Source organism: Dasypus novemcinctus, assembly GCF_030445035.2.
Source record: "Dasypus novemcinctus isolate mDasNov1 chromosome 8 unlocalized genomic scaffold, mDasNov1.1.hap2 SUPER_8_unloc_1, whole genome shotgun sequence".
NCBI lineage: Eukaryota > Metazoa > Chordata > Mammalia > Cingulata > Dasypodidae > Dasypus > Dasypus novemcinctus.
In genome coordinates this window covers 2,040,106-2,054,986 of record NW_026688123.1, presented here as the reverse complement: position 1 = coordinate 2,054,986, position 14,881 = coordinate 2,040,106, and the positions used below count along the sequence as shown (strand labels likewise).

Genomic DNA, 14,881 nt, shown 5'->3' with positions numbered 1-14,881 from the left:
TACACTAGACCTCACAAGCATAGGGAGAACATGAATGTTAGGTGTGAAACCTTAATGTCTTTCTCTAGGGATGAGAAAGTTCTCCAGGTCACTCAAGTACAAGGAAAACTCATGGACCTAAGGAAAATGTGTGTAGAATATAAATAAACTACAAGTCGAGTCAGAAAGTTTAGGTGGGGGTAGTCCCTGGGAAGCTCAAGACAGATCCCTGTGTCCCAAAAATTTCATGATTTACATCTTGGTTTGATTTGTCACAAACTGCCCCATCCTCTGAACAGAATTCATGGTCCCGGGGAGATGTGTGGAGCAAAATGCTAAAGAGTTTGCACGGATGTTCTTTTGTGGGTTCTCAGCTATAGGAAAAGTGGGGTTAGGCTGTGCTCCTGCCACTAAGAGGAAAATAAGACCTGGATGAATTATACTCATAGGCTTTCAAAAAATATGGCAGCTCTTGGTGACTGGGCCACAGGCTGAAATATACTTAGGCCATGGGAATTTGGGATAGAGGGCCCCACTGACTAGGTATTAAGTGTCCCTCTTTTTGAAGCACAGTGCAAAGAGGGAAGTAGTCACTGCCTCCCCTCCCCTGCCCTCTGGAACCCAGATTCCTTGGTACAGAGAGCAGGGAAGACAGATGTGTGAAGGGTGTCTGACAAAGGTAAGATTTGTTCAAATATTGGACATGAGCCTACTAAGTTGGACAATAGCCAGCAGCCTGTAGCTAGGGGATAAACAGCCTTAGGCATGTATAACAGTATTTTGGGAGTAGGTGCAGGGTCTGGGAATAGGCAGAGTTATGAAGAGGAGCCCTCTGAAACACACACATGGATACTTTTGAGAGGGAAAATGGGACTAAAGGAAATCCTGTCTGATCTGTTGTCTACACTCCGTTCACAGTGACATAGGCTATCTATTCCAAACACGGGTGGACCATGCCAGTGGGCAATTTCTCAGGTCCAGGGCATTCTTACCTGCAAGGACTGGTTGGACTCCATAGATATGAATATGAATGGCTTGATATTTCAAGGGATGTCCCATCATGCCCGTTACCTATTTTAGCTTCTGCAATCAATAGAGTCCACTCTAGAAGGTGAGGATATCTGCACGTGGGTGCCTGTAGGCCTCAGCAGACAGTATGGGCAGAGAACCCAGGCAAGATCTGCCTGGGCTGGGGTTCTCCAGGAATAAGAGGAAACTCAGAATGGAAATAAGGTGGACCACTGCTGACAAGTTTCCTGGTTTATTTGTGGTGGCTTTGGGTTTTTTCCATCTGAAAGGATTGTGGCTATTGTTTGCCTTCTAAAAGAAACCTGGAAAGGATGTCAGGGTGGGGAACCTTTCTCTTCAAGTTGCAGTGTCAACTCTATGGCCAGCTCCAAGGGTGGTGGTGTCTCCTTCTCCAGACACACCAAAGGGCAAAGCAGCACCTATAGAGCTGCTTTTTCACCATCTTTGTGGTAACTGGCTATTTCATGGCTATTTCTAGGGTCCACCCTACATCCAGCCACAGCTCTAAGAGCATTTAACAGGAATCCTTTTGGGGTTGAGGAGATCTTCTCTGAGCAGGTTGTCCTCACTGCCACCTGGCCAGAGGAGCCAGAAGAGAAGCTCATGTCCTTCCACCTAGGCAAGGAGTTCCCTTTCTCCTGTGTGCTTCCAATGCATCATCAAACCTTGAGGCCAACAGGATAATTTTCTGAAGTCCACCTACAAGAGTAATCAGAAAGTTCTTAGAGAAGAATAAAAAAAAACCATGCAATAAATTTATGGGAAGGAGTAAGGCACTGCTCATTGGGAAACATATAGCTATAAATTCCTACATTAGGAAACAGTATCAAAGCAATAACCTAACTTCATATCTTGAAGAAAGAAGAATAAGCCAAACAATATTAGTAGGAGAAAGGAAATAAAAAAGATTAGAGTGGAGATAAGTGAGATAAAGAAAAGAAAAACAAGTGAGAGGATCAATGAAACCAAAATTTGGTTCTTTGAAAAGATTAATAAAATTGACAAATCTTTATCCAGACAAAGAGAAATGAGTGAGAGAAGATGCAAATAACTATTTAAGGAATGAAAATGGGAACATTACCACTGACCTAACAGAAATCAAAAGGGTTATAAGAGAATACTATGGGAAGCAGACTTGGCCAAGTGGTTAGGGCATCCATCTACCACATGGGAGGTCTGCTGTTCAAACCCCAGGCCACCTTGACCCGTGTGGAGCTGGCCCACATGCAGCACTGATGCACGCAAGGAGTGCCCTGCCACGCAAGGGTGCCCCACGCATAGGGGAGCCACACGCACAAGGAGTACACCCCATAAGGAGAGCTGCCCAGTGCAAAAATGCAGCCTGCCCAGGAATGGCGCTGCATACATGGAGAGTTGACGCAGCAAGGTGATGCAACAAAAAGAAACACAGATTCCCATGCCACTGACAACAACAGAACTGGACAAAAAGAAGAACATGCAGCAAATGGACACAGCAGACAACTGGGGTGGCGGGGGGAGGGGAATTTTTAAAAAAGAGAATACTATGAACATTCATATGCCAACTAATTAGATAACCTAGAGGACATGACAAATTCCAAGAAACGTAAAAATAACCTGCACTGACTCAAGAAAAATAAAAGTTCTTAATAGACATATAAAAGCAAAAAGATTGCATAATCAAGAACCTCCCAAAAAGGAAAGGCCCAAGACCAGATGGCTTTAGAGAGAATTGTACCAAACATTCAAACAAGAATCAACATGAATCCTTCACAAATTCTTCCAAAAAAAGAAGAGGTCGGGATTCTTCCTAACTCATTCTAAAAAGCTGGTATTATTGTGATACCCAAACCAGAGAGCAACATCAAAAGAAAACAACAGAACAACTTCCCATATGAATACAGAAGCAAAAATCTCAACAAAACACTGGAAAAGTAAATCAAAGTACATATATTATAAGGATTTTAACTCATGACCAAGGGTGACTTATCCCAGGAATGCAGCAGTGGTTCCACATAAGAAAAAATCCATCTGATCACTTGAATGCCATGGAGAAGGCTTCTGATGAAATCTACCATGATATCATAATAAAACCACTCAGAAAAATAGGAATAAAAGGTTACATCTACAACATGATAAATATAAAAAACTCACAGCTAACATCATAGTCAATGTGAGAAAGCATGAAAGCAATGGAAGCCTGAAACCTGAGGTCAGGAACAAGACAAGGACGCACACTTTTACCACTTCTATTCAAAATTATACTGGAAGTTCTAGCTAGGGTAATTAGGCAAAAAAAGAGAAAGACATTGAAATCAGAAATGAAAAAGTAAAACTAACACTATTCTCTGATGGTATGTTTTTCCATATCAAAAGTCCCCAAGTAGTCACAAGAACACTACCACAGAAAATTTAAAAATTTAGTAAAGTTGCAGGGTACAAGATAAACCCTTAAAAAATCACTTTTACTTTTCCTTACCAGGAAAGAACTTTCTGAAATGAGCATTAAAAGCCTATTCTATTAGTTGCAACATCTACTCTCCAGTTCATTTGCCTCACCCTGGTAAACTAACAGGGAGGAGAGGATAGACAACTACCATACAAAGAAACTGAGAGAGTCTACAACTGCAAGCATCAGAGTGCCATCCATCAGCCATATGGAATTGAAGCCACCTCACAGTTAGAGGTGGAACAGGTATCACCATCCCAGGACCTGGGCAATAAAATATGGACCAGAGAGGACTTCCTGGTATTCTGCTACAGACTTATTAGTACTCTATCAATGGAAGAAATTATACCATTAATGTTGAGACAGTGGCTACTGGAAGTACTGAAGGGAGGGAGAGGGAAAAAGAGGTATAATATGGGGACATTTTTGGGACATGGAATTGTCGTGACTGGCACTGCAATGACAAATACAGATCATTATATATCCTGCCATAACCTACAGAATTCAGTGTAAATTACAATCTAAACTATAATCCATACTTACTGGCAATGCTCCAGAAGTGCTCATCAATTGTAATGAATGTACCACACTAATGAAAGAAGTTGTTAATGTGGGGAAGGGTGTGAGGTGTGGGGAGTGGAGCATTTGGGAATTCCTTATATTTTTTCTGTAGCATTTTGTGAAACCTAAATTTGAAAAAAATAAAAAATATATTTTAAAAAAATTTCATTCACTATAGCATCTGAAAAAATAAAATACCTGAGAATAAATTTAAAGAATGAACTCTATATACAATGAGAACTGCAAAACACTACAGAAAGAAATTAAAGAAAACCTAAATAAATGGCAAGATATTGTGTTTCACATTTAATATTGTTATAATATCATTACTACCTAAAATGATCTTCAGATTAAATACAACATCTATCAAAATCTCTGCAGCATTTTTTTGTAGGAATGGAAAAAGTCCATCTTCAAATTCATATGGAATACCAAGAGGCCCCAACTAGCCAAAAACAATCTCTTAGGAGTCTCTAACTATATAAGAACAAGCAACCAGAATATCATCCCAAATTATATATCATAACATATAAAGAACTAGAAAAATCTCATCTATTCTCCAGGGGAAAAACCAATCAGCAGATACAGTCTCAAAAGAACCACAAAAGGGACGGTGGACTTGGCCCAGTGGTTAAGGCATCCATCTACCACATGGGAGGTCCACGGTTCAAACCCCAGGCCTCCTTGACCCATGTGGAGCTGGCCCATGCACAGTGCTGATGTGTGCAAGGAGTGCCGTGCCACACAGGGGTGTCCCCCGTGTAGGGGAGCCCCACGTGCAAGGAGTGCACCCCATAAGGAGAGCCACCCAGTGCCAAAGAAAGTGCAGCCTGCCTAAGAATGGTGCCGCCCACACAGAGAAATGACACAACAAGATGATCCAGCAAAAAGAAACACAGATTCCTGTGCCGCTGTCAACAACAGAAGCGGACAAAGAAGATGCAGCAAATAGACACAGAGAACAGACAACTTGGGTGGTGGGGGGGAGAAATAAATAAATAAATCATAAAAAAATAAAGAACCACAAAAGGAATTATAATTTTTCTCAGTTATTATCTCTGCTCAAAGAGAAACATAAATACTCTTGGAATGAAAGAAAAGATATTTCACAACAAAGAAACAAACAACAAAAAGTACATAAAAGGATACTTTATACCTAGGTATAAAATATCCAGTTCAAGGACAAACAGCAGGATGGCGGTCGAGTAAGGAGCTCCTAGAGTCAGCTCCTGCTAAGGGAAGTTAGTAATCACACAGCTATCTAAAGCACCTGTTTGGGGGCTCCAGGAGACCAGAAGAACATCCTGCAACACCTTGGAAGGAATGGAAGGAGACTGCCCCTCTTCAGAGAAGACTATTAAGTAGAGTACTTCATGTCATGGAGGCTGGTGCTCATCCTCCACTGGAGGCACAAGCTGCCTCGGAAGCTGTTCTGTGGTTGGAATTGAAAGCTTCACTATACAAAAGTGGGGGAGGAATAGACGGTTGGGCATTAACTTCAGCTGTTGATGAGTAAATTAGACAGGCTAATGTATAATCCTAAGAACAGCTGAAGTCTGAACATGTCCAGGTCAGAAAGAAGCCAGGAGCTGCCATCTTAACTTCATCCCTGGCAGGGGGTGAAGTGGGGCAAACTGAAATCACAGAGTTGGTAGGGACCTGCTTCTTTCCATCCAGTCCAGAGCGCAGCTCTAGCATAAACCCCAGCCCTAGCTCCAGCAGGGAGAAAACCAGGGGGACCTGCACCAGCTTCTCCAGGAAATTATAGGCCATGCCACTGAGGCTGGTAATCATCTTACTTTGGCAGCACAAGCTGCCCCAGGAGCTATTCTGTAGCTGGGATTGGAAGCTCCATTTCCCAAAAATGGGGATAAAGTGCTCGCTTCGGCAGCACATATACTAAAATTGGAACGGTACAGAGAAGATTAGCATGGCCCCTGCGCAAGGATGACACGCAAATTCGTGAAGCGTTCCATATTTTTATGAACTTACCAGGTGCAATGGATGTGTCATGATGATGGGAGAGAGTGTTGCTGTGGGGGGAGTGGGGGGCGGGGGCGGTGGGGTTGAATGGGACCTCATATTTTTCATAATATAATTTAAAAAAATAAATAATTAAAAAAAATGGGGATAAAGAGACAGTTGACCACCAATTTCAGTTACTGATTAGTAAATTCAGCTGGCTAAAGTGGATACGAGACCACAGACGCACTGCCAGAGTCTTCCACCTGCTCCATCACCCTCTTCCTGCCGCATTATGCCAGGTATGCGAGGAGAAGCTCCGCTACGCCGCCTACAACTGCGTGGCCATTGACACAGACATGAGCCCTTGGGAGGAGTGAGGCAGTGTCCGGGAGCAGCTGCGAGTCCAGCAAGATTCCTCCTGCGAGGGTCCCATTTGGCCCCGCCCAGGGTGAAGCCAACTGCCCTGGACTTGTTCAGGTCTGCACTCCTGGAGCTGAGGCGCTTGGGAAAAAACCAGTGCGCACCTGTCCCTATGCAGTGGGGGTGGGGACAGTAGTTTCAGGCTGGCGCTCCAGCCCCACAGACCACAAGCCCTCCTCGTGCTGGAGTTTCCTTTCTGAGGTGTTTACGTAGCCTCTGTGAGAGGGAATCTTCCACAAGCCCAGCGCAAGCTGCCCAGGCCTGAGCTACTTGAAGGGGGCCTTTTCACCCCCCACCCCAGGGACTTTGCATCCATCTTTGGCTCTTTATTTTTCTGCTTGTTTCTCTCTGGCTTTAGCCTGGACTCTGAAGTAAAAACTTTGGAGGGTGATAGAGGCCACTCCCTAAGCAAGGAGCTAGGCATGGGTAGGGAGTGATGATCCGTCTTCCTTGGGTCCATTCTTGAGTCTCCTGTCCCAAGAATGAATCAGTAGCTGAGCACCCTTTCCCTCACATCCTGGTCTTTTCCTCCTCTCCCTCCACACCTGGGCAGTGAGCTCTGCCCTTTTTTCTCCAACCCAGTCTCAACTGACAGTGCCACCATCTTCCCTGGCTCAGAAGCCACATCCAGTGAAATTCATACCTACCACCTTATCACTTTTGCACCACCTCGAACCTGAGTCCTTGTCTGCAGTCTCATCCCCAAGATTTTGCACATGTTAAGGCCAGTTATGTCCAGCTCTGAAACCTTCAATAGCTCCCCCTCACCACTTGAAAATAAAACCCTAGACTTTACACCTGTTCCTATATGGCTATGTACATCCCTGCCCCAGCTCTCCCTCCCTTCAGGGCCTCCATGGCACGGAATCAAAAGAAGGCACAGCACACGTGAAAGTTGAATAAATGGATGAATTCATTAAAAAAAAAAAAAAAAAAGAACATCTAAAATTTAAAACTGTCCAAGTCAAAAAGAGGCCAGCATCCAACATTTTGAGTCTGCCCCCAGCTTGGGGGGAAGCCAGCCTGACTGAAAATCACAGTGAAGGTAGGAACTAGTTTCTTTCACCCAGATTGGCCTGCAGCCCTAGGTTAGGTTTCAGTCCCACCTCTGTGAGGGTGGCAACTGGTGGGACTGGCCCAGCCTATCCAGGTAACTGCAGGTACCTTTGGCTGGCACAGACTGAATAATCAGAAATCTACTAGGGCAACTGCAGTCACCCTGGGCCCATAATGCATAGATTGCTACACACACCTGCAGCTCCATGCCCACCCCAAGCAGGGGAGAAAGGGACATGAAGCTTCATAAGGTTTTCTGGGAAACTACAGCACAGGCCTGCATGAACTGGATTATTCTATGCACATGTGACTCTGTCCTACCCCTGGCAAAGGAGAAAGTTGGGAGAAGCATCATTGGTCCTTGGGGCAATGAGGGAAGCTTGAGCTACCACAGCTTACATAACCAACTGCATCCTTGGCTCCTACCACACAAGCAGCAAGGGAGAAAGGGCAGGAAGCCCTAATTTAAAGAGAAAAACTACACCCAGAATACTCTAGTAAGCAAAAATTACAATCCACACCAAGAAACAGGAAGCTATAGTCCAGTTAAAGGAACAAGATAAGCCTCCAGATGACATAAAGAAATTGAGACAACTAATCACAGATGATCTCTTAAATGAATTTAAATGGATTAAGGATCTTAAGAGGACACTGGATGATCACAAGAATTTAAAGCATACACAGAAAAATAGTAGACTTTATGGAAATGAGTGGTGCAATAAATGAAATTAAAAATACTTTGGAATCATATAACAGCACATTTGAAGAGGAAGAAGAAAGGACTGGTGAGCTTGAAGAAATGGCCTCTGAAAGTGAAGAACAGATGAAGAAAGGGAAAAATCAAGCAAGGTCTCAGGAAAATAAATGACAGCAAGAGACATGCAAACATCTGTGTCATGGGTGTCCCAGAAGGAGAAGAGAAGGGAAAAGAGACAGGAGTATTTGAAGAAATAATGGTAGAAAATTTCCTAACCATATTGAAGGACATGGATATCTATGTCCAAGAACCACAATGTACTCCCATCCAAAAAAATCTGAATGGACCACCTCTGAGACACATACTTCAGAATGTCAAATGCCAAATCAAAGAAAGAATTCTGAGAACAGCAAAAGAAAAGTAATGCATACCTTATAAGGGATAACCCAGTAAGATTAAGTGCTAATTTCTCACCAGAAACCATGGAAGCAAGAAGACAGTGGTATGATATATTTAAGATACTAAAAGAGGATAACCTTCAGCTAAGAATCTTATATCTGGGAAGACTGTCTTTCAAAACTTAGGGCTAGTTGAGTATATTCACAGATAAACAGAAAGAGAGAATTTCTAACCAAGAGAATGGATTTTCAGGAAATACTAAAGGTTGTGCTAGAGCCTGAAAAGTAAAAGCAGGAGAGAGTAGCCTGGAAGAGAATCTAGAAATGAAGATTTTATCAATACTAGTAACTAAAAGTGTAAAAGAGTGGTGAAAATAAAATATGACAGACAACACACAAATATTCAGAAATAAACTTAATGATGTAAAGCACTTGTATTCAGAAAACTACAACTCAGTGTTTAAAGGAAACAAAAAAGGCCTCAATAATTGGAAGAACACTCCATGCTCACAGATTGGAAGATGAAATAAAATTAAGATGTCAATGCTACTCAAATTGATATACAGACTTGATGTAACCTTGATAAAATTCCACCAGTATTTTTTTAAATAAATTGAAAACATGATGATCAAATTTATTTAGAAGGTTAAGGGGTCCTAAAGAGCCAGAAGCATTTTAAAAAGGAAAAGTGAAGTTGGAGGACTCTCATTTCCAGACTTCAAATCATATTACCTAGCTATTGTGGTAAAAACAACATGGTATTGCCCAAAAGAGAGACACATAGGCCAATGGAACCAAACTGATACTTCAGAAATATACCCTCACATGTATGGTCAAGTGATTTTTGACTAACCTGTCAAACCCACTCAGTTCTGGCAGAACAGCTCACTCAACAGATGGTGTAGAGAGAACTGAATATCAATAGCCAAAAGAAGGAAAGAGGACCCCTATCTCATACCTGATCCAAAAATTTACCAAATATGGTTCAAAAAAACATAAATATAAAAGCAAACACTATAAAGCTTCTAGAAGAAAATGAAGGAAAATATCGTCAAGACCTGGTGGTAGGTGGTGGATTCTTAATGAAGACAAAAGGAGGACTGTGATGGCCTACTGATATTTAATCTATGTAGAAGTTTTAACTAGCTTTCCTGTAAAACTGTGGAAATGTACAGAGTGGATGTAACACATAGTGAGTAACAGCCAGTTCATAAATGGGGATGAAAGTGGTAGTCTAGGGTTGTAAATGCCAATTGACAGAAAGCTAGAAAATAACAGGAACTGAATAGCACTGAAAACATAGCGGAGGATGAGAATTGTGTTTGATGGTACAGATGCAAGAGTGTCCTTTCTTGGCTAGAGCAAAGGTACATCTCTATTTGATCATATACAATATAGTGGGACTGAGGACAAACACAGGAAAAGCACAACTGGAGTGGCAGATGGACTGTGGTTAGCAGTAATAATGTAATAGTCTTGCATTTATGCCAAAGATGTACTGTGTAGGTAATGGGGCAGTATGGAAAATATGTGCCAGATGTACATTATAGACATGGTAACAATTGGATGATATTTTCATATAATCTGCAACCAATATTCCACCACAGTGTGGTGTGTTGATAGAGGGGTTTTGTTTGGGAATTCTGTACAAGTGCACATTTGTTTTGTAAATTTACAACTTCTGTCATAAAAACATATTTTAAAAGTAATAATAGGGTGGGTTTGGGGGGAAATCTACCAAATGTAAGAAAATGACCATAATAAATAGTAAGATTTTGAAAATATTCTTTCATAATCTATAACAAATATCTCACAACAATGCAAGTATTGATTGAGGGTCGATATATGGGACCCCGGTATGATGCTACACATGTTTGCTTTGTATATTAACAATTTTTACTATACACTTACTGTTTATGTATGTTCATATATAAATAACATAAAGATAACAAATAGGGTGGGTTGGGGGAAAAATACTTTCATTAGTAGAAATATTTTGAGGAGGCCCTTTAATCATTACTTGAAATGTTTAACAAGAATTCAAGATATTGGTGGTAGGGTGAAGTGTAAGAGTCCTGTATGATGTTATATATGTTTCTTCTGTAAGTTCATAACTATTAATATACACTTATTGTTTATGTATGAGTGATATACTTCAATAAAATTAAAAAAAAAAACCAAAAACAATTCCATTAATTACAACACCTACTCTCCAGATCACTGGCCATATAGGATTGAAGCCTCCTCTCAATTAGAAGTCGAGTGGTCATCATTACCAGCCCACAACCTTCAGGATTGGGGAATAAAATATGGAATAGAGGGGACTTACTGGTATTCTACTATAGACATATTGGTATTTAAGCAATGGAAGAAATTATATCATTCTTGTGGAAATAGTGGTCACTAGAGGAGCAGAAGGCAGGGAGAGAGAAAAGGAGGTGTAATATGGGGTCTTTTTGGGTGCATGGAATTGTCCTGAATGACACTGCAATAAGAGATACAGGACATTATATATCCTACCATAACCTATAGAATTGAGTGGGAGAGAGTCTAAACTAAATACTAACTATAAACCATGCATAGTGGCAATGCTTCAAATGTGTTCATCAATTGCAGTGAATTTACCACACTAATGAAAGAAGCTGTTACATGTGAGGAGGGGTGGGAGGTATGGGGAGTAGGGCATTTGGATACCCCTTATATTTTTGTGTAAAATTTTGTATAGTCTATGTATCTCCTAAAAGAACAAAAAATATATTAAAAACAATTCCATTCACTATATCATCTAAAAGGAAAAAATACCTGAGAATAAATTTAACCAAAGAGATGAATAACCTGTACATTGAAAACTACAAAACACTACTGAAAGAAACTAAAGAATACCTAATTAAATGGCAAGATATGACACCCATCTTTCAGATTTAATATCATTACAATATCAGTATTACCTAAAGTGATCCACAGATTAAATGCAATACTTCTCAAAATCTCTACAGCATTTTTTTGTAGAAATTGAAAAAGTTGATCCTCAAATTCATATGGAATGGCAAGAGGCCCCAACTAGCAAAATCAACCTTTTGGGAGTCTACAACTATATAACAAGCACATGCCACCAGGACATCATCCAGTATAATAAAACATGACATATAAAGAACTAGAAAAACCTGATCTCTTCTCCAGGGCAATAAACAAGCAGCAGATACAGTTACAAATGAACCAGAGAAGGAATGATCAGACAAAGCAGTTATGAAGTCTCTGCACAATGAGAAAGGTAGATACTCTTGGAATGAAAGAAAAGATAGTTGACAACAAAGAAACAAACAACAAAAAGATGTAAAAGGAAACTTTAGAACTAGATATAAAACATCTAAAATTCAAGGACAACCAGCAAGATGGTGGCCGAGTAAGGAGCTCCCAGAGTCAGCTCATGCTACAGAAAAGTTGTTAATCACACAAAGCTATCTAAAGCACCTGTTTGAGGGATCCAGGAGACCAGAAGAGGACCCTGCAACATCCCTAAAAGAAGAGAAGGAGGAGACTGCCCATCTGCAGAGAAGATTCCTAAGTAGAGGACTCCACACCCTGGAGGGCAGTGCCCATCCTCCACAGTCAGCACAAGACACCTCAGGAGCTATTCCTCAGCTTGAATCAGAAGCTCCACTTCCCAAAAATGGGGGAGGAAGAGAAGATTGGGCACCAGCTTCAGACAATGAGTAGTAAATTAGGCAGTCTACAGTATAATCTTTAGAATGGCTAAAATTTGAACCTGTCCAAGTCAGAGAGAGGCTGGTAGCCACTATTTTAACTCTGCCCCTGGCAGAAGGGGAAATTCACAATGCTGATAGGGACAGGCTTCTTTCCATCCATATCAGATTGCAGCTCTAGGCTAAGCCTCAGCCCCACCTCCAGCAGGGAGGAAGCTGGGGTGGCCTGCACCAGCCTCTCTGGGAAAATACAACCCCAGAGGCCTGTAATCATCCATCTCTGGCAGCCTCTGGAACTATTATGGATTTGGAAGCTCTATTTCCCAAAAAGCAGAGAAGGAAGAGATGGTTGGCCACCGATTTTACCTAATGACTGTAAGTCTGGCTGGGTAAAATATAACCCTAAGAACAGGTAAAGTTTGAACCTATCCAAGTCAGAAAGAGGCCAGTGGACACCATTTTGACTCTGTCCTTACCATGAGGGAATCTGGGCTGGCTGAAAATGATAGTTGTTGTAGGGACTGGCTTCTTTCACCCAGATCAGCCTGCAGCCCTAGCCTAGGCATCAGCCCCACCTCTAGCAGGGAGGAAGCTGGTGGGCCGTGCACCAGCCTCTCAGGGTAAGTGCAGGTACATTCAGCTGGCAGACTGAAGAGAGGGAAGTCTACTGGGGCAATTATGGGCATTTTGCACATGCACACCATAGCTTGTTGCTCACACCTGCAGTTCTATCCCTGCCTAGGCAGGGGGGAAAGGGACTTTAAACTATGTCAATCTCTTTGGGTGACCACAGTCTAGGCCTGCCCAATGTGGATCATTCCATACAGCTGTGGCACTATCCTAACATGTAAAGGAGAAAGCTGGGAGGAGATTTATCAGTCCCTGGCAAAGCAAGAGCAGCTTGAGTCTCTACGGTGTTCAACACCAACTATATCCTTGGCTCCTACTACACAACCTGCAAGGGAAAAAAGGCAAGAAAGCCCTAAACTAAAGAAAGAAACATGCCCAGAATAAATACACATAGTAAGCCAAATGCCAAGACACCAACAAAAACTGCAATCCATCCCAAGAAACAGGAAGATATGGCACAGGTAAGGAACAAGGTAAGCCTCCAGATGACATAAAGGAGTTGAGACAACTAATCATAGGTGTTCCAACAAATCTTCTTAAGAAATGCAATGAGATAGCTGAAGAGATTAAGTATATTAAGATGACACTGGATAGGCACAAAGAAGAATGTGAAAGCATACATAGAAAAATAGGAGATCTTATGGGAATGAAAGGTGCAATAAATGAAAATAAAAATACACTAGAGTTACCTAACAGCAGATTTGAGGAGGATAAAGAAAGGATTGGTGGGCTTGAAGAAATAGCCTCTGAAAGCAAATGTAAAAAAGAACAGATGGAAAAAAGAGTGGAAAAAATTGAACAAGGTGTCAGAGAACTAAATGACAAAAGAGATGTGCAAACATACATGTAAAGGGTGCCCAAGAAGGAGAAGAGAAGGGGAAAAGGACAGAAAGAATATTTGAAGAAATAATGATAGAAAATTTTGAAACCCAATTGAAGGACATGGATATCCACGGCCTTGAAGCACAATGTAGTCCCATATGAATAAATCCAGACAGACTAACTTCAAGACATATTAATCAAAATGTTAAATGCCAAAGACAGAATTCTGAGAGCAGCAAGAGAAAAGCAATGCATAACATATGAGATACCCAATAAGATTAAGTGCAGAGTTTTCATGGAGGCAAGAAGACAGTGGGGAGTGTTACAGCTCTTTGAGAATTTGCCTAGTAGGTCTTCTGGCTCTTGCTGGAAGACCCTCACATTCCCCATATTTTTTTAATACTAGTTTTTTCTTCCCCTCTCCCCCTGCTGCTATTACTGCTATGTGATAACCTTTCTCTATTTCTTTTTTATCTTTGTGATAATCTTTCTCTATTTCTCTTTCTTGTCTTCTCTTCTCATCTTTCCTGTCTAAGATTCACCAGGATTTCATCCTGAGGAACTCTGATGTGAAGAGATATTCCCTGTCAATTGTGCCACCTCAGTTCCTGGTCTTGGCAGTGCTTCACCTTGACTATCTTATCTCCTTGTCTTTTATTGCTTCATGATCTTGGGGCATGACTCACTTGCACAGGCACTGCCTCACCATGTGGGCATTTGGTCACCATGTGGGCACTGGCTCACTCACACTGGCAGGCACTCAGCACACAACATGGACACTTGGCTTGCCAAGTGGGCACCCACATGTGTACATGGCACAGCATGCAGGCAATGGGCTCACCACATAGGCACTGGTTTGCCATGAAGGCACACTTTCTCTTCTTCTTGTTCACCAGCACACCCCAGGGACTGAACCTGGGTTTTCCCATATGGTAGGCAGAGGCCCTATCACCTGAGCCACATCTGCATCCCACATTCCCCATAAGTAAGAATAGAGTTACATTCCCATTAATAAACTGGGTGTCCTTAAAAAAAAATACAACATAGGTATGACATATTTAAGAAGGTGCAAGGGAAAATTTTTGAGCCAAGAATCGTATATCCAGCAAGATTGTCTTTTAAAATTGAGGGGGAGTTTAGAATTCACAGATAAACTGAAATTGAGAGTTTATAACCAGGAGACCATCTTTGC

General features: G+C 41.6%; 2 non-coding genes across 2 annotated transcripts; both read left to right on the top strand.

Annotated features, from left to right (window-relative positions):
- Nucleotides 1-5,872: 5,872 nt before the first annotated feature.
- On the top strand, nucleotides 5,873-5,979 carry LOC111761680 (U6 spliceosomal RNA). The gene has a single exon (XR_002794966.2). It is a non-coding gene; the product is annotated as a U6 spliceosomal RNA (small nuclear RNA).
- An 8,027-nt stretch (nucleotides 5,980-14,006) lies between these two features.
- LOC131277340 (U7 small nuclear RNA) lies at nucleotides 14,007-14,068 on the top strand. The gene has a single exon (XR_009184528.1). It is a non-coding gene; the product is annotated as a U7 small nuclear RNA (small nuclear RNA).
- Nucleotides 14,069-14,881: the final 813 nt, after the last annotated feature.